This window comes from Aphelocoma coerulescens, chromosome 4, assembly GCF_041296385.1.
Source record: "Aphelocoma coerulescens isolate FSJ_1873_10779 chromosome 4, UR_Acoe_1.0, whole genome shotgun sequence".
NCBI classification, from domain to species: domain Eukaryota; kingdom Metazoa; phylum Chordata; class Aves; order Passeriformes; family Corvidae; genus Aphelocoma; species Aphelocoma coerulescens.
Window position 1 is genome coordinate 19,264,006 of NC_091017.1, and position 19,519 is coordinate 19,283,524.

Here is a 19,519-nt window from a genome sequence, read left to right on the forward strand (position 1 = left end):
TTGGCTTGGATCTGGTGCCCCATTGCTCTTGGATGAAGTGACAAACGCTTTGGCTCTGTGCTCTCCAGAGCACTCTTGAGTTTTCACCACTTCTTGCACAGCACTCTCAGTCAGCACTGTCCCACGCTGAAAAGTCCAGGTTTACCCAGTCACTCTATGAACAGGGTCCAAATCTGGGACAATCCTTGTTATCCTCCACCAACCTTTTTACAGTACCTCTAAACCTTCTGCCATGAGGGAAATGGAGCTGCATACGCACAGTTCAAGGTGCAATCAAACCTCGGATTTGGGGAGCAATGCTCCAACTTTCCCTGCTCTTCACCCCCTCCTAACATTTACTGATCTATGCTCAATTTCCTTTTTTGACCCCTCAAATCCAATCAAGGTCTTCCTATGGAGAGGCAGCAGTCAGGTCAGAGCCTTTACTTTACAAGAGGCTAACTACGTGCATCAGATCTCTCACTAATTGAAGAAAAACTGCCCCAGTAGTTAAAAACTTGAAAGACAGGTGCCTCTAGCTACTATTTCTGCATTCAAGCATAGAAGGAGCTTGAATCCTGTGGTCAAGATGATTTTGGAGGCAATCACACAATCCTGCCTACTTGCCTTCCCATTTCTTTAAATAGAGGATCTAGAAAGAAATACTTGTAGAAATGAATTTTAAAGTAATTGTGCTGGCAATGTAACTAAGAGTAAAAGGAACCCCAACACAAAGGGCCTTTGTGCACGCAACTCTCTCTCTGGAATTAGGACTTAAACACGCACGTGGTCTCACTGTGGATTCTAGAAATTACTTGCAAGTCTTCAGGTTCTGTATTCACACAAAAGCCTGCTCTGTCCCTTCAGACAATGTCGCATATAATGTGAAATATAACAAAATGACATTGCAAGATTATTTCTGAAGGAAGATGACACAATACCAAGTCAGGGGTCACAGCACTTGCACACATATCCTGGTACTTTTCCCATTTTGGTGAATATGTCAGAGGATGGTGCTACGTATTTTCCTCAGGCTCTGCTCTGTGGTGGTTCTTCCTCCAATTCCTCTCTGGGACAGGTTCCTCAATGCAGTAAACTACCTGGCTTTCTTGATTCCTGTTTAGCCCTACAATTCCCTTCATCAGACAACCCTTGTAACTGTACATACAAGAAATCTACTGGAAAAAAGATTTAGACTTCATCCAATAAAGAGGTTTCCCTTTCTTTTTTTTTTTGCCCCTCTCAGAATCAAGGGCAAACATTGCTTTTCCCTCCCCTTGTCCCCTGTGTTCTCAGGCAACATCTTTGATTAAAGGGGAAATATTTTACTGAAGCAATTGCAAGTACAGGCACATTTGCCCTGGTTTGTTTTTGTGCAGCCTGACAAGAGCCTGTGGGCTCCCTGGCAGGGAGGACTATCCCAGGGAAGTGACGAGTGATGTGCTGAGGGACTCTGTGGGCTGCTGCTCAGGCCTCCTCACAGTAGTGCAGGTGGTTATGAATCACTTGGCGAGAGTTGAGAGGAGATCAAAATTTGGAAGGAGGTAAAGAATTACAGTTGTGAGTCAACGTTTCAAGCGCAGAACATGCCTGGTCTGCCTTGCTCAGATGTTTGGCTTGTTTATTCTTCCCATTTTGATACGGTAGTCCTCACAACAGCAATGCAGATTAAGGGAATTAAGCACAAACAAAGTCTAGAAAACTACGTGGGGTATGATTAAACCAATTCTTGCTAAACAAGTTCTGTGAAGGCAATGTTCTCCTAAAATCCAGGGCTGGTTCTCGTGGCTGGCTCTGCTGGCATGAAACCCAGCATCCAGGCTGGTCTTTAACATGAGACCCTCCACTGTGGCAGAAATACAGACTACAGGCTTGGACTGCAAAACAGTCTGCCTCTGCTTTGCTTTGGTATTTGAGTGGTGGAAAATTTCATCCACAGCCCCATCTTATCTCCATTATTTCCATTAAAACATCAGCATGTGAGAACAGAATGTGTTACTTCAAAACAAAGTGGATTTTAGGCGAGAAGAGTATTTTTCTGTGTAGTAGACATGGAAAGTCCCATGGCAAACAAACTACAATTCTTGCTAATTGTAACCAGGCTCCTGGGTTTTCAGACCCACTCCAGAAAAGTTTAACAGCAATGCCAGTATCAACTGCTGAAGAGGTGAGAGCTTTGAAATTTCAATACTTTCATGGAATAAAAATGCATTTTTTCAAGATGTTTTGGTTTACTTTTCTGGTGACCAGTAAGTGAGCTAATATGCTTCAAATCAGCATATTCATACTATTCCATATCTCTCTAAGACACAAGAATTAGAAGTTATAAAGAATGGAGGGTAGGGGGAAAGCAAATTTAATGGTATCAGATAACTTGAGCAAATGAAGCTTTAGAAAACTCACCAAGCTTGGGCTGAAAATAGAGTGGTTAACTCTGTGCAGCTTGTGTTGTGGCCTAACTTCTGTTACGTTGGTTGAAAATCTGTGTACTGATAAAACAACCTACACCTTCCCCATCTCCAGGTTTATCCTGATCCCATGCAGCATGGCTTGTGCTACATGCCCCAGCCTAACACTCATCATTTCCAAGTGATAAATCAGAAACCATTTCCCTCAGTTTATCCAGCAATCGTTTGCTAGTCATGCAAGCATGGTAAAACAGTTAAATGACCGTGAATTTTAAACATAAAGAGAGAACATTCTCTCTTGTTTCAGCAACCAACTGTCTGGACAGTTCTCCATCAGAGCAGTGTGAAACAATTGGCTAAACTAGCTGCTTTCTGCCTCCTGTAACTCCAAAAGGTCACCAAAGAATAATAATTAAGAGAAAACAGTCAGTATCTTTTTTTTTTTTTTTTTTCATTTTAGTACTTGTTGCTGTGCAAATAAATCAGCCCTTACCCTGTGGTTTGTAGCAATTCCCTGCATAAAGCAGAAAGACATCAGGTTTCATTTTAGCTCTATATTTATTCAGCTTGAACTTGAACTAGAATTATATTAAAAACAGATTACAAACCATTTAAGAGCTCTTAATGGTTGCCAAAACTAGCCTGTGGTTTTAAATGAGATGCAAGGCAAAGTAAATGAAAAGTAGTATTTAAGTCACTGTAGAGAAGTCATGGTTCCTAAAACGTGCACAACATATTTGGCATTTCAAAAAGCACTCAGCATAAGAGCTCCATACACAAAGAGTACTCTTGTGCAAATGGATGGAAGGGAAGGATTTAGAACCTGAAGTCAATTGTCTGAAATTCAAGAGTCTGGCAATACATTTTAAGCCTGTTCACAGCACTCCTGCTGAAATCGCTGGGACACCTGCAGAATGTGACACATCTGTTGAATTAATTGCAGAACCAGATACCAAAGCTCTTGACCACTCTGAATTTTCAAAAAAACTGCTTCAAATTCAATTCACACTGTAAACCTGTAGGTTAGAGGATTCAGTCCAGCAGATCACCGAAACTCTGCCTTGGCTTCAAGTTTGAGATGAAGTGCATACTTCAGTGATTTGACAGGGGGATTCAAGCAACAGCCTTCAGTGTTTGGATGCAGTAGTGTGACAGTGCAGGGGTTGTGTGTGGACATTAAGAGACATAAAAGCACTCAGGGCACTTGAATAGTACGCATACAGTAGTTCCTGTAGCAGATCTGTTGTAATGAGACTTTGATTTCAGCTGTTTACAGCTTTGCCAGAATTTAAGCAATTGGAGCTCAAAGTGTTGGTGGCAGGTGCTGCTCCAGGCTAGAACAAAATTCAGAAAACATTATTTATGCTCTTCTGAAAAGGTGGTGGACAAAAACCTACTGTTATTGCTCATATTCCTTTGTTGACTGTAGCTTTCTTATTTCTTCCTGTTACCTACTGGAGGAAAACCTTCTGTGCAAAGCCTTGGAGAGGGTCTTGAAAATTGAAAGGATATGCTCCCTCCATTTTGCCTTGAATGTTTTGCCTTTAATGCAAGAGCTGCCCAAATTCAGACAAACTCTGTGCCTGCCCTGTGAGCACATGTGAGAATTTGTCAGCATCATTGTCACAGATCTTCTCACAATTTTCAAAATCTGTCCCAAGCCTTAGGGGCTGAGTTGGACTTCCACTTCAGTGATCCCCTTCAGAACAGTGGGCACCAGAGCTGAGAAGATGGAGAGACTGTTTTATGTTCTCTGTGCCCTCCATGCTAGCACCAAGACAGTGTGAAAAGGAGGGGGAAAGTTGATCCTGACTCAGTATAGCTTAATCCCAGTTTTTGTTGCTAAAAGGTGCTGCTTTTTCATTGCAATCACTTGCATTATCAATGGCCTCTATTTAATTGTCCCAAAGGAATAAACTGTCCAGGGTGAAATAATTAAGTCTCCCTTTTATTTATATAAAACTTCCCCGAAGTATTTTAATTAATAAGTCTTTGCAAATTTGAAAAATATGCCACCTTGTCTTAGAGATGAAGAAATGGAGGCATTTTCAAAGGCAGATGATGCAGCATGTGAAGACCTAACACTGAGAACAGAATCCTGATCCCCAAGTCCTCTGTGGCTTGGGAGGTCAGAACCTCATGGACTGGGAAGTGTGCCTAAAACTAGATTATCTAGAAGAAATAACATACTTTGCACATTCACTGTCTTTATGGGTAAAATCACTCATTTAGGACCCTGTCTCTTTTTATACACACAGAGTACAAATACAGGAGAAACAGGAGTACCAGTAAATATAATCTGTTTTCTTTCCTGATGGAGAAGTGCAAATTTCCATATGTGTCAATGTCATCTGCCTGAAGCTTTAAAAGACCTAACCCCCTCCTCTAGAAGCATTATCCCAAAGCGGACTATTGGGATCTTTATTTCTGTTTGAATATTGATTTACGATGGCTGTTGCTGGAGGCTTCTCCCTCACTTCCTCAAGAAGAGGAAACATTTACAGTTTCTCCTGCCTCCCCATCCTCTCCTCTTTCCGTCTGACATCCTGTCACATGCTGACAGCAATCACACTGTGAATGGCAAGTCATTTGCTTATTGACAGCCTCCCATTTACTGTGACACCTGCCAGCAGTCTCTGACCCTTGAATAAACATTAAGACATTAACAATCTGACACAGGTTCAAGAGTGTGAATAATAATGTCCTGCAGGCTCACTACACTCACACAGGCAGCCAAAAGAAAAACCCCTTTGCACTAAACTTTGCCATCGTGGGGACTGGGAAAGGCTTGCTGGAGGAGTGCAGCAGATTACCTGCATGGATGAGCAGCCACACTTTGCTATTCCAGGCCTGATCTCTGGCCGGTGAAGCTTTGAACATCTTTCCCTCACTGCAGTATTGGGGTCTGGGCTATAAGAAACAGACTCACTGGTTTAGGAAAATAACAGGAAAGAGCAAAGAGGAAAAAAAGGATGTCTGCAGAAAAAAACTCTCAAAACAAAACCTATCCCCCATCCCTCAAAATCCAAACCCCAAATTAAAACAAATAAACCGCCTTCTCCCATAGCCAAAACCAATCCTTTCTGTGTATTTTGGAATATTCATAAACCCTCCCTGAACTGCTCTGGAACTGGAGGGTTCTGAACTGCCTTTGGCATGCAGAGTCTGGTGCTGCAAGTGCCATGAGGACGAAATAGTGTCCATTTCAATGGATTATCAAACGGATCCCACTATGTTTGCTTTAAGTTTTTGCTAGCACTGGGTTTGTTTCTCTTGTGTGGCTGCCCGGCATGTAGCCAGTCTGGGACTCTCCTATAATGGATGATCTATTAGTTTGAAAGACATTCTCTTCTGTCACTTCCAGCCATCCCAGCCATGTCACAGTAATCATGGAGGAAGTGAATCCTTTCAACTTGCAACAGCCACATCTCTTAGGAACTGTAATTGCGAACCTCAAAGCCCTGGTTAGAGTAAGAAGCTTCTGTACCAAATGACTTGCAGGAAACCTGGTCTGCCTCCCAGATGTTTAATAAACTTAGCAGTGCCCTCTCAAAATCTTTGGCTACAGTTCAATCATCTCTACCCACAACCAGTGCACAAAGGATTAAAGACTTCGTAAACCACAGCTTTTGTTTTGAAGTATGGATAAAGTATGCTCACACATTTCCCTGGGCATGCTATTTGGTGAAGGAAGCTGGGATGTTTTTCACCCTTATGTGCTGCAAAATAGGCTCTTACACTTCAACAAAAAAGATGTTGAAGAAAAACAAAGAAAATTAAGACTTTATTACATTTAAGGTGTTAGTTCAGTTGCTGGTCAGTGCAGAAAAAGGAAGATATGTTCCTAATGAAAGCAATTTGACAGTCTAAGTGAAAGGAATTTGGTGGGTAACCTCTGTCAAGTTCAGGGAATGAATCCATATTTTCCAAACTCTCATCACAGCATCCAGCAGCTGTGTGGGGAATGGCTTTTGTATTCCCCAAGTATTTGTAAGATGTTGAAAATCCCTCCCAAATCAGACCATAAGTTTGAAATCACCCCAAAAACCTCATGTTCGTGAGCTAACAATCATGAACGTATTTCAGACTGAAATTTTTATTTATATAGTTTTTAAATGTGTTAATTTCAAATTTGAAATTTAGTGTTATTTATGATCTTACTTAAACATGTGAAAAAAAATGGTTGGCTTGGAAAAAAATCCCCACTTTTTAATATTCAGAAATAACTAACTAGAGGAAGCTCAAATCTTTTTCAATTCTCTCCTCAGAAGAAGATTATCAGCTTGTTTTTGCAAGAACTACCTTTTTTTTTTTTCTTTTTTTAAATATCAGTGTTCAGTTTTGTGAATTTGCCTGGTCAAGAGGGGAAAAATCTGTCAGTGGAAAATTTCCTACTCTTTCCACTTAATTGAAAGGTTGCCTGCTGTGTCCCCAGCTGTCCCCTTCCAGCTTGCAGTGAAGAGGGGGATTACAAAGCTCTGAAGAATAAAACCTTCCTGAAGCCACCCCCCTGCCCCCAACAGAGCAGCTACTACCCCCAAAGCAAGAAAAATGGCTGGCACTCAGCCTTCCAGCCTCTTTTTTAGCGTTGTGTCTATCTCCCAGAAAGCTGGGAACTGCAGTTCCTGAGCTCATAGACTGCAAGGGTCACTGTCCAGCAGGCAGGACATCCAAGGCAGAAAACAAAAGCTAAGCAAAACTGAACCTTCTGCAGCTACAGGAAGAAACACTGGCTGTGGATCTGTCTGGGTAAGCATCTCGTCCTGCACAAATCTGCTCAGACTTTCCTTTGCTAAAAAAACCCCAACAGTGGTGGGGGAGAAGTCAGAAACTGTTATTAGTGATGCTTTTTCTGCTGTTATTCTCAGTGACTGCAAAGACTTGCATTGAGGCAATACTTCTGATGGGAAGCAAAAGTCTGGAAGGAAACAACACAGACTGAGCAGCTTCACTGACACCATTTGATGCTTCAGTGTTTCATTCTATTAAGCAAGCAACAGTCATTTGAAAGCTGTTCACGTGTTATTTCATGTAACAGAAGTGGCTCCAAAACAGCCATTCTTGAAACAGAATAAATAGTGACTGCTTCAGCTCTTGTCTCAATATGGTTTAGAATGCTTTTACACCCATGATAGGCTGCAGCTCTCTGCTGTCAGTTCACTAGTTTTCCCTTTTTGCTTTCCCCCCTCTTCTGGCATAACAGAAAGGAAAGGCACTGTGCCAGAAACCAAGATTCAGATTCTGCAAGCTGTTCTGCACACACTCAACTTTAATAAGAGCTGACCTGAGAGAGAGTCTCACTAAACATTTACACAGTACTTCAAATGGAGCCCATCAATGCAGGTATGTAGGACACAGGCTGAAAGGAAGGGCATTTACACTAAAGACTGCCATTTCTTCCTCAGACTTACAGTAGTGTTTAAATATTATTGCTTTGTTGTCATCTCTACTTAGCAGAGCTGTGCTACTTTATCAGAGCAGAACCTCAGCCAAGTAAGATGTGTCTCATCACCTCTGACTTCAATGTAGGGATGAACATCACTGCACAAAAGGCAAATTCATCAGAAGACTAATTTTAAAACAAGAGAGGCTCTGAATCTAATTATGTTAGGTTTTTTTTAATCAATTCCTACCTCTTTCTTGTACAATACAATACAATAACACAGCCACAGTGTCAGAATTTAGAAACACAACCATAGTTAAATGCAGAAAACATTTATGAAAGCGTATGAAAACAAGCCTCCAGAAATCAGTGCCACATTTTCCAGTTTACTGGGGTTCTGGGATAACATTGTACTCACCTTTAATAATGCAACAAAAGCTAGAATTATCCTTCCATTTTTCAGCAATTCAGTTCAATTTCCCAGTCCCAAGGATTTTATCAGAAAAGTTCCAGCTTGAAAATTTTTGCTTCCTTGCATTGAAAGAAGTTTTATAAAGCAGAAAATCTAACATTTCCTTCATTTGGTTTTACCTAAATATCATGGTTATTGGAAGAAGCCTGTGTATAGGACCAAAATATATATTTAAGGCTCAAAAAAGCACATAAAAATAACCCTATTTTTACATCACGGTATTCCAGCTCATTTATCAATTGTTCATGAGAATTGGGAGGCAGAGGTTCGAGGTGTTATCCACTTCACCCTCCTCACAACCTATGCACTAGGCTTTGTTTCAGGCATAGGAAAGTGCAGTTGGCAAAACACATCTGCTCTGGTATTTTTGGATCACGTAGGAAAAAGACTTTTTTTATTTTTTAAAGCAATTTCTGTTTCATATTTTAAAGTAAACAAAATATTTTCGCCAACCAATTTTCATTTGATTCCAGCTGGAGAGGTTTAATACAACATTGATTTTTTACCCATCAGTCAAATAATCAATTATATGTCAGCATAGCTCTCTATGAAGAATAAGCATTACTTACTGCATTGATCTAGAGTCTGGTCTATACTTTCCCTTTTCCAGCATAGGGGAGAAATAAGAAGTTGAGAAATATGTACAGATTGCCGAGGATAATCTCTGTAAGAGAGTATTTCCTCCTGCAAAATTACTAACCGTTTTTTGAGGACAGGATTAATTTAAGAGTAGGCTTTGATGCAATTCATAATGCTAAATGAGCAGGTGGCATTCTAAATAGTCACGCAGAAGTTTCTGCCTCTCTTGGCCAACACAAATGTTTGATGTGAACAAAGCTGAAAGGGTTTTGTTATTTGCTGAACACTCGACTCTGGCTCCCATTTCCAAGGTTTCCTTCCCTTGGGACATGTGGGCCTTCAGTTACTCACTCACACAGATTAGAGGTTATCCTTAAAAGCTGACTAAGGCAGCACAAGGCTCTAAGGAGGTTTCCACTGCATAAGAAATGCCCTCAAATATTATGCTTCCAAAAAATGAAGGAGAGAGGGCATTTGGATAAACAGGGGGGACTGGCTGAAAGAGAAGTCCAACCACGAAAGTAACAACCAAACTCCAGGATGCAGGAAAGAATTAAGGAGGATTGTAGTTCCTAAGAGGAAATCAGAGATCACTATGTACAGTTTTCACTAAACTGTTTTATTGCAGTTCCGTATAGCCGTGCTGTAATCACACAGGAGGAATACCAGCAAGGAACAGTGTGAAATCCATGTGTGGGAAAATCTGCTAAAACTCTTTGGGTCACCCACACAGAAAAAGCCCAAGCCTATACTGAGCAGCGTCAAAAGCACAGGCAGGTAGATGATTACATGCTGTTTTCCAAGAGCATATAACAGATTAGTGGATTACAGTTTTATAAACCTCACAAGCTTTGTCCACGCTGCAGAAGGTATTAAAACAGAACTGCAGAAAACCACAGCCACATGGTGTGTGTGTGTGTGTGAGGAAACATGGTCACAGGAAAGGATGTTTCATGAAACCGTGGAAACAGCGTTGCCAACGCCTGCCGATGAACCAGAGCAAGGCGGGAAGTTCTCTCCCTGGTCACGATGCTTTCTGTAGCTCTGTGTGCATCATTTCCCTTCTGTGCATGTTTGCCTTTTTCAGTTTTCTGCAGGATAAGCCTTTCAGTGTAAAACCAGGTTATTTCTATGTAGCTGCCAGACAATCTACAATTCCAAAGTAAGGGCCGTCATATGCACACAGAGTTTGGTGTGCTTTCAAATACAGAACGAGAAATGGAAACCACCTCCTGAGCCAGTTTTTAACAGTTAGCAGAACGTTCATGAGCATCCTTTACAAATGCAACCACCACACTTCACAGCATCAAATGAGCTGCAGAGCACCAGTAGGACACAAGCTCTTGAAATAAAAACAATGCTGGCAAAGTGGGGTGGTGGTTATATCATCAGTGAATAAGCACCATGATAGTTTTAGTTAAGTTGAAGAAGGGACTTACATTCTTCAATGCCGTGGAGTTTGAGGTGAAAATTACAGAATTCCTATTTTAGTGAACATCATGGAGAAGAATGACTATAATAAAACAAACCTACTGGCTTGATTTCTATGGCATTTCTTTTCAGAAGCGTTTACCAGCAGGTCTCTCCTGCACTCTACACAGAGATTCTGTTTTCATCTACCTGCACATGTCCTCTGCTACAACACTGACATTTTCCCATCCTCAGTCTTGAAATCTTGCAGGTGATGCATATAAAGGGAAACAGAGCTTGTTCTTCTAGTACTGCTGAATGACATAATATGGGCTAATTTGGACTGAGATACCAGTCACTGAAGGGTGAACTCTTGTTATTTCCAGAGGCCATTTCAAAGAAGCCACAGGTGTGAAGAATTCCAATCTCTTATAAACTAGAACCAGTAGTAAGATTTAAAGAAGTTAAACTGGTGTTAAAACTGATTTAACAACTGGGTCCTGGGGGGTGAAAGAATATTCTCTCCTCCTCTCCCTTCAATAGTTCTATGTACTACTGTCACTCTGAGTGGAAGAGAAACTGCAAACTTGAAAACATTGACAAGCAGAAGAGTCTTTTGTTGTAGGAGCTCATAACTTTAACTGTCAGCCAGTGCTGCAACAAAACACCCATCTGCAGTGCTGATGATATAAAAATTAGTTCAGAGAGCCGACAAGTCGGCTAAAGGCACTGTTTAATGTGGTTGCCAGAAATCCCTTCATAAAAATTCATTACTCCAGCAGCTGGTCCTAGTTGCCATGAGACTTCTTGTGTGTTCTTCCTTGGAAGGCAGAGAAACCAAAACCGTACCCTAAATCTCAGGAAAGATCTGTGCCTGATTTTAACTAAATTGAACAAGGAAAGGCTCCCATCACAACCCATTACAGAGATGGCTTTTCCATCACCTACAGCTCAAGAGCATCTTTCCAGTCTGCTCTACTCTCCATAGGATCAGGCAGCAATGAGCTTTGAACACAATGATCAGACCCAGCAGAAATAACCCAGAAAGAGTTAGAGGTTTTGCTGTATTCATCCAAAGGGGCACTGCTACTCATGTTCATGTCTTAACAAAGCACAAATATTTACCAGGAAATATAAAAATCATGTCCTGTAGTGGTATGCAAATATTTTCCTTCTGGTCAAGGCCTTACAAACATTTATTTTTAAACCCCTCTGAAGCTGTGAAATTGATCTGTTTTAAAGAAGAGGTAAAAATACCTGTGTGAAGCAGAGGGACATAATTTCCCAAATTGCCCTACTCAAACAATGAGAGAGAGGTGATAAAATTTATTTAAAATTTAATCCAGCACATTGATGAGACCACCTCTTCTGCAAACACTCTTTAGAGATTACAACTCGCTATTAACACTGTCAGAAACTAATAATCCATGGAGGAATGAAGCTCATGGCTTCCACATCCTTCTGGCTTGTGTCCAGTATGAGAGTTTACCACACTGCCTGGGATCATAGGATTCTCTGCATACACTTCCCTGTCCCTCTTTCCTTCACTACTATGTGTTAGTACTGCAGAACTGTGGAATAGCTATTGCTCAGCTACTGTTTCAGAAACAGTAAAAATCTCATTATTCTGCAGAAAATATATAGAACTCTAATGTTGTGTAGTTCCTATGGAGTTATTAATTGAAACACAATAGCTTATTCAAACCCAACTTTTCAAAAAATTGCTTTTTAAAAATTACCTGCCCGCTCAGATTTCTCAAAGGTTTCTTTAACTAGCTATACGTATGAACACTTTCATTTGCAGTAATTTTTCTTGGTGAAAATGATATTAAGGACAATGACATTTCAAGTTGCATAGATGCTTCTGAGTTCAAAATTGAGCAGCACTTGAAGAAATTGTGCTATTCTGATTGCTCCAGAACAATAGAAGCAACTTTCAAAACTGCAGTCTTTTCCTTTGTGGTACTTTTCAGTAGCTTCAAATAGAGCTAACTGGTTTCCTGTGGCATCTGCAATGAGGTGGAGAGATGTGCAGGGCCTTGTAAAACAAAGTGTTCTTTGGGATGTATTTTTTGTTAACATAACCTAATAAGGTGAAATTTGGCCACTGATCCGCCAAGTATCAGCAAAGTGAGTCAGGTAACATTTTCTGAGAAAGCTCCACAGGGAGAACAGAGTCTCAGCTCTTTTCTGCCTCATGCCTTGCGAGGCCATTACTGCTTTTGCAAAGCAGACAAACAAACCATTCCTTAAGCACAGAAAATTGGGGATGAGTGTTCTGAAGCTTCCTCAGAAAGTTAGATCACCTCATAAAACTGCAAGTTACTCTGCCACGGGACACTGAATCCTTCACATACAACTGTACCCAATGTGCGAGGAGGGAACTCTGGAATTCCTGCCTGCAATTGAACCATGGAACTTCTAACTTCTAACAGGATCATGCTCTCCAGCCATTTCCTAAGACCATGTGTAGCCCTGTAAAAGTAACCAGAGGGAAAAACAAGGAGAAGCAACCATAGGAAGTAGCTAAATCCTGACTAGAAATGAGGTCACATTCTGTTATTGGTTATCTTTCCTCAGCTAAAGTGGCCTGTAGTCTTCAGAACACACTGGTGGAGGCCTCTAAGGGATTATATGAAGGCTTCAGAGCATTCAGAGGGAGCTCCTGGAGAGATGGAGTTGAATTCCTGCTTCAGGGGGCTGAGGATCTGTGTGAAAGACATGCTGGATCTCTCTAATGCCCACATTTAAGCAGATTTCTTTCTACTGCTCTTTGTTGTGACATGTGGATCCAATAAGTGTCCTCTTCCCTTCTGGATATCACATACTTGCTTTGCTTGAGTTTTACCACCCCACCACTCACTTCCTTTGAAAGCCTGCCTCCCTTTCCATCGCTCACTTCCTTCAGTGTACTAGCTCCCAAACTTTGTCTGTGTTCTGGGCACAAAGGTTACTCCTGCAACCCAGGTCTGGATTGAACAGCCCCCTCTCTTTGCCACAGCAATGCTGCAACTTTGATTGGCTCTGAGGATGTGAGACAGGGCGAGGCTTAATGGCTCTAAGTCAATTAATGCTTTCCAGACTTTACACTCAGCCTTAATACTGTAGCTAAGGCTAATTTCTTCTGTAGTGCCAAAGGGCCAATCTGGACAAGCAGGAAAAGGAGAAGACATCTGGGAGAAGAACCTGCTTTTGTAGCCGTGGCCAGAGCTGTGAGCTCAGACGGGTTGTGTTTTGCTCAGTCTTTACACCTTCCAGGCCTGCTTGGGGCTGGACATGGCAAGCTGCTTTGTTAGTGACAGTGTACATATGTCAGCACCCAGCTGAACTGTACTTTCCCCTGAGGTACTGACTCAGTTTCTCTTCAGTCTTCCATCGGTGATTGCCTCCCAGTAACCCCTGTAAGTCCCATGCTAGCTGCCTGCACCACAGGCACAGCAGAAAGAGGAAGCAGTGAAATGGTACACTGACTACAAAATGCATTTAGTCCATAGAAAGCAATGGAAAAATGTGCTAGACAGAACAAATGCAACTTTCAATATTTTGCTGGACGAACAAACTCCCCCATCCCAACAACCTCATTTCCCCCCATGAACTTAAAGCTGCATCTGCCAACATATGGGCCGGGCACAGATTGCTGTGTGTAGTCTTAAGGTGTTTTAGCAAGTTCTCCAGCTAGAACAGGTGCGTCTTTCTAATGCCCTTTCAAGTAACATATGGACTTCAGAGAAAATCCAGCAGGGTTTTCAGATCTCACTCTCCTGGCTCTGTCTGGGCAGACACTGTAGGGAAACCCATCTGTGCCAGCTCTCAAGTTCCCTTTGTTCTGTGCTGCCACTCCCGTTGTGACAGTAACTACCACAGTGCAGATTAGAGCTCCTATTTTGATGTTGATGTAGGCTCATCTATGCCTGAGACTCTTGAGTTTATTACACAAAGGGTAAATTCAGAAGTTAACTGCTTTGCATACATCCAAAACTTTCCTATGCCGTTTGGGACTGAAGTACAACAGCAAGTTCCCACACTCTTTACTCCTCACCTGGTTTTTCAGAGTCCAACTCCGACAGCTAACCGGATTTAGCAGAAGCGTGCATAAGCATCTAAATCTGGTGTGAACTGATGGCACTTGGAGTATGGATTCTTGCCTTCCAAGGAAGAATTTCATACTGGGAGAGAGCCACCTGATGAATGAAACTCAGGCCTGCAGACTGTCTGATCCTGGCAGATCCATCTAGCTTGCAGGCATGCAAATCCAGGGATAAAATTAAGAATACTGAGCCTAGAAAGATTATACTTTAGTTCTCATTCCTGCTATACACCTGCTAGTGGTTCCCAGACTCTCCTTCCTAGCTCACCTGCTGGGCAGGTAGGTTTCTTCATCTATATATTATTCCAAAGGCAGGTACCTCTTTTCCTGCCTTTGGAAGGAAAAGAGATGAGAGGTTTTTTTTCTTGCCTCCAATCAGAGACCTAGATTTGCAAATCTGTTTGCAAAATAGGTTGCAAATAATGCAAAGTTTGTCAGAAGATTAAACTTAAATTGAGAGGCCTAAACTCCGAAATAAACTAAGTTATGTAACTTTAAAAAATTACATCCTGCATCCTTAACCACAGGAGTATTTTTGTCTTTTTCTCGTGCCTTATATTCTGACATTCTTTCCATTACCACTGTCATCAGAGAGCTTTTCTATGTATTCAGTCCCTTGCTGTCCATATTTTCCTTCTTGAGATCCAGGTCAGTCCAGTGATCAGCAAGTTCATCAGAGTGAGTTCACTATGATAATTTCAGGGGTAAAAGTCCTGTCTGAGTGTCCTCACCAGGAAATCATTCTTCATTTTATGTCATCTGCTGTACATTGACCAACCACATAAAAGACAGCACTGAAAGAACTTTAACTCTGTGGCTCAAATCCCCAGTTACAGCTTGGAATGAAAACATCTTAGTCATAAGGGTAAAGGAACTGCAAGTCAAGAAGAACCTCCCAAGGAAAGAACTGCTGGCAAATAGAATCACTGTGGGCTGGTGTTCACAGGTCACAGGTGGCAGGAGAAGCCCCTCGCCTTTCCTCACTTTCCTCGATGCCTCTGTACAACAGGAATGAGGCTCTGGATGAGTGGATGATGTGGATGATGGTCCATCTACACCAGAGGTGTTGTGAGGGCCAGAAAGGCCTGCCCTTTGTATCAAGACCACCTCCACAAGGAAGTAAAGATGGGTTATAGTTGTAGGTGACTCCCTTCTGAGGGGAACAGAGGGTCCTACATGCCAGACACACACTCCTCTTAGTGCCTGCTGTCTCCCTGGGGCCTGGGGTTTAAGGACATTGCTAGGAAACTTCTTAGTCCAAGGGCCCTTGGAGTATAACCCATTATTTCTCTTCCATATGGGTGGTAATAAAGCTATGGAGAGTAGTCCAAGGACAATCACAATAATACTTTATGGCCCTGGGATGGTTGGTAAGTGAATCTGGAGCAGAGATAATTTTTTCTTTTTCTTCTTTCTGGACACTGGAAGAAAGAGACAGACCCAGTCTACCAATATGTGGCTCCACCACAGAGTTCTGCCCTCAGTCTCCTCCAGGCTGAACAGACCAAGTGACCTCAGCCGCTCCTCATAAGGCTTCCCCTCTAGAGCCTTCACCCTATTTCTAGCTCTCCTTTGGACACTCTAACACCTTTATATCTTTCTTGTATTGTGGTGCCCAAACTGCACACATTGCTTGAGGTGAGGCTGCACCAGTGCAAAGTAGAGCAGGACAGTCACCTCCTCCAACCAGCTGGTGATGTGTTGTGCTTGATGCATCCCAAGACACAAGTTGGCACAAGATCATTCAGTGACATTGCTTTCTAAATGTCAGACTTGCAAGTAATTTCATAGCCTAGTTCTAGCAGCGTATGCCCCACTTAGCTGCTGAACTGTGAGTCACAACTTGAACACAGGAGAGGAAAAAATGTTGCTCTTTTGCTGCAAGTAGCTGAAGAGACAGAATAATGAACTCCTATCACTCGAACTCTGCTTTCAGTCCTGCCACTGAAAATCAGCAAAGATAAAATTTAGAATGGTAGTAATTGAAAGCCATTTTTTGCCATTTTGATCCTTTTGCATAAACATGGAGTTGATCAATCAATCAGTCAATCAGTCAGTCTGGGGGTAGATGAGACTCACAAATTCTGTTTTAAGGGTGTCCCTGAAAAAGCCTGCCAGGTGGAAAAGGGTAATGTTCTCTGCTTCCAGTCAAGTCTGGTGTTCAGATTTTGCTAGGGTCTTGTAAGTCACCTCATTTCATAACCACTGAACCTGATGCTGATGGTGGGGAAACCTCAGAGCTGAACATTTAAGAATCAAGGCACTGGAAATGTTTTGTCAGTTGTTCACATTTCTGACACTTTTAAATGGAAAAAGAAGTCACTCACCTGGTTTAATAGTATAGCCTTTACCTTTCAGTGCACCACCATAGTTACAACTCTCCACATGACTATTGGAATATCTGTTACTGAATTTCTTTAAATGATTTTATTAATTATATTTTCCAAGGGTAGAATTTAGCAGGCCCTTTTCCATGGCTGAAATGAAGGAGTGTTTTCCAAAGGCATCAGTGTTCCCACATGAATTTGCCCCCAGGCAGCTAAAACCCCTGTTGCCAGCTCTTATGGAACAGGACCATGATATGTTTTTATGCTTCAAAGAGATGCTGAATGTTTACCAAAAAGTTCAAATATGTTTTGAATGTGATAACATCTAGAACTGTAATGCAAGAGATAAAGAACCTCTATCAAGCAATCCTCAGATTGCTCAGAGCAACGTCCTTGGAATACACACACCCATGCACGCCTGAGGGAGATGTAGCACTGAGTTAAACAGCCTGCAGAGTTCTCCAGTTGTTTCACAATATTGCTTGTGGACAAAAAGTAAGCAGCTTTACAACAGCCAACATGCTTGGGAGATTTTGGAGACCAGAATTTAGGAATAAGAGTGTTTACAAAAAAAACCCCAGGTCTGGAAAATCCTTGGAGGATCAAAAGCTAAAATTAGCTCAATAATACTGATCATGAGCAGGTCCTGCTGCTTGAATCCTGAATCTGAGAGACACTCCTTTTTTATTGCCACAACTGACTTGCTAATGCATTTTCCCCAACCAAGCTCATGGAGGTGTTCTGATGGTGGGATGCCTGAAATATAAATATGGGGAAGACTGGCAGATTGACTCTGTCACACTCCCACAAATTCCCAGGATCTTTTTTTTTCCCTCATGTAGGTAAGGCAGAGGAAGTAATATTTCTGTGTTACGTACTGAAAATATAATGACTTAGAATATGAAAAGGAATAATGATAAACCATTATAATTATTTGCTCCTAAATAGGCAAAACCCATTTTCTTTGAAGAAATCTTACTTGGTGCCATTCTGTTTCTCCAAGTCAGTGCCCAGCCCACTTCCATCTCTTTCCTTCTGCCTTTATTAACACAGAGACAGGTTCTTTTCTGAGCTTTAATTCAGGCATGGGAAAAGCTCCTTTGGAACTAATATATGATCCTTCTTTAAACCCACCTCAAACCTCTTCTTTGTAGTGATGAGTAAAGGAAATTCTGAAGTGAACAGGCCACTGACATGCCCAGACTCTCACAGCTGGCACTGACTGGTATTGGTTGCTCCAAATCCTGATACTTCCTTTTCTGGGAACATCAGCTTATCCTTCATTGATTCAGATCATAAGTTCCCTTATGATACAAGAATTTTGTTGTTTTATGCTCATGTGGTGCTAAGCACCATCATGTCACAAACTGTGATACATAGAAATACAAAAAATAAGGTTCTGATTAATAACAATAACAACAGCTCTACCTGGAGAAATCCAAAGCAATACAAGAAACTACAAGAAATGAAGGCTTCTGTGTGGCTGGAAATGAAGAGTTCCATGGGCTGCCCAGCAGCTAAAAATGTGCCTCATGTCATAGACAATTCTGTCATGTAGCAAAGACAAAATTTAAATGGTTTCTGACATACTGCTTCAACCATCAAACTTCTATTTGCTGATTTGCTCTGTATTTTTACTACAGCAACTTTCTAAACACCCAAGCAGCACTAATTTTTCATATTATAAGACAGTAAAGTTATGATTTTGCCCTATATTAGGCAAAATACTAATAAAAGGTTCTTGAACAACCGCTGAAATAGTTGATGGATCTTGAGTGCTGTGCTCATTCCACTGAAGAGCTGCTGCCATGCCAGGGAGTAATTGTGTATCTTCCTAGGGGAAGAAAACCATTGCTTGTCTTATTGATTCTGTCATCAAGTATTAAAGAAATCCCTCTGGTTAGGTCACACTGATAACAACCTTTGCAATAGGTTGCTCATAATCTTGAATTTCTGCAGATGCTTCCCGTGTTAGCAGCAGAATGCTCTAGAGGCCTTTTCCCTGCTAAACAACTGCCCTGGATAAAGTGTGAGATATGCTGTGTTTGTTGAGAATATTTCCTTGTAACAGAGTCACTGCCTTAAGTAAGAGCAATCTCCAGGTTGCTTTACCTTCTGCTCTAAATCCAAAGCTTGAGGATTAGAATGCATTATCCCTTTTCCCGTGTGGGGACAGCACATGCAAGCATACAAGCCCCAGGACACTGAGGACATCTGCTATCCTAAGAAAAGTGCAATTGCAGAATGTTGTGGTAGCACTTGCACTGTCAGGACTTTTAACCAAATAAGATGCCATGAATTTCATACACAATTGGACCAGAAAGATTTCATACACAATTGGACCAGAAAGGTTTTCAGGAGGATGCTGTCTATCCCTAAACATATCCCACTCAACTATCATAAACTGAGCACTGAACTTTATGTCTGGTATAACTCGAGTGAAATATTTTTGAGAACTCATAGTCAAAACAAACAAACAAACAAACAAACCCTCCAAACAATAAACAATAACACAAAACCCCCAAGTAGCTAATGCAACAGGTGAGTATACAAGAGCTATTTGCAGCAGCTAAATGAACTCAATTTTACTTTCCAGTCATTGAACCATGTCTTCAGCTAGTTTAAATTCACAGAAATTTGTGAAATTCAATGGAAAAGCCCTAAGTTACTATTCCATGTGTATGATTTACCAAAAATGCAAAGGTTTTAGAAGATTATTTATAAATCAAAACATGATTGCCTACACTCCTGCACTGCATCTCAACTTCCCAGTCACCTTCTCCTGGCCACTAAAACATGCTTGGACCCTGGATTCTCCTATCAAAGAACTCATAATCCTACACGCCTCCAAATGGTTTTGGGACAGAGGTCTTT

General features: G+C 41.4%; 1 protein-coding gene across 2 annotated transcripts in view; it reads right to left on the reverse strand.

The window, feature by feature from the left end:
* Nucleotides 1-19,519, reverse strand: part of RASGEF1B (RasGEF domain family member 1B) — an 87,635-nt gene that overhangs the window by 27,356 nt on the left and 40,760 nt on the right. The gene's annotated exons all lie outside the window — the stretch shown is intronic.